We start from the raw sequence: 1,536 nt of genomic DNA, 5'->3' as shown, positions 1-1,536 counted from the left end.
AAAGGAGCAGTTATATAACATGTAAAAGCAGGCAGAAGAAGAAGAAGAAAACGCAAAAAATGACAAAAGCAAAAAAATGAAGAGGGAGGTGGAATAGGTTGGATGTATGTATGTATGTATGGAAAGTAATAAATGGTGGCCATTTTAACTAATGGTGAGAAAACACAACCAAAACTGTTTAAAAGTAACACAGCTGATGACATGTTGCTGGAACTACTCAACAACTTTATTCCATTTAACCATTTACTGTGTCTGTTTCCCTGCTGGCAGTCCCAAACTCCCACTACGATCCGAGCTGAGGAGGAGAAGAAATAAAAACACACAGGGCTTTCTAGGCAGCTTTTTTTTCTCTTTCTAATCAATCAGTCTGTGATGAACGCAGCTCCAAGCCAACGGCCTCATCCTTTATTTAGCTGGTTGATTCCCAAGGAGTTCATAAATATGCATGAGTCTGCGATTAGCATAGGCACCAAGGACAGGGCCTGTACCTTGGCATTATGACGATCAATCAGAAACACTAAGGGGCTCCTCAGAGGGAAGCTGTCTGTCAGCTTGGCTTTAGGCTGAGCTGGTGCACGCACACACACATAAAAAAAAAAGGTACGCTCAAAGCATACATAACCCACAGACGCACAAACAAACACACATTAAAGTCTGCAGAAAGCATGCACACCTAAAGGCACGCACACATAAAACACACAATCTCCCAGATACACACAAACAAACAGATACAAAGCCGATGCTAATGTTTATCATTTGTCCCGTATTCTTTGCTCTCCCTTTTGTTTCCTCATTTCTTTCATTGCTTTTCAGAACTGAGTTTGTAATGAGTTTGAAAACAGGCCCATTTTATTTGCTTTTACCGAAAGGTCATCATCTGGTGGGGACAAGGAGAGGCTTCACCGTGGCACCGTAATACAGTTTTTTTTCCACTCTAACAGGGTTATTAATATATTTTCTTCTGGAGAAGCTGTAACAAGGTTACTTGGTATCCGCAGCAGATCCCATGCGTCTCCATTCGCTGCCTTCACACTGATTCCAGCACCTTCATGCATTTATTCTGCATTTGTCTTGCATTTTACTGGATCCACTGACATCCCTCCCCTTTCATCCTGACGTCCCTTTTTTGTTTTCCATGCTTTCTCCTGCTGCATCACCATTCATATACATATATATGTATACATACACATGCATACATGTACCCATACACATATCTATAGATTATGCTAAAGATAATGGGAAGATATAAGGAAATATGATCTCAATTACAGTAGGAATTTATAAACATTTTTTACAGTGTCAAGAGTTGTGTTTAATTAAAGAGAAATTCACCTTTTCTGTATGACACAAACTTATTTTCTGTATGATACATCCTTTCTCACAATGAACAGCTGGCATGAAAGTGAAGCCCACCATGTACGATACCACTACTGACGCTATCAGAACCAGTCACCTGCAAAAACCTGTGACCTCAACACCGCCAGTCAGCTCATTTACCTTTTTGTGTCTGTGTAAATCCTGCCGTTGTTTCCCCCC

This window comes from Etheostoma cragini, chromosome 4 (assembly GCF_013103735.1).
Source record: "Etheostoma cragini isolate CJK2018 chromosome 4, CSU_Ecrag_1.0, whole genome shotgun sequence".
NCBI lineage: Eukaryota > Metazoa > Chordata > Actinopteri > Perciformes > Percidae > Etheostoma > Etheostoma cragini.
The sequence above is the reverse complement of the archived record's forward strand: the minus strand, read 5'-3'. Positions refer to the sequence as shown.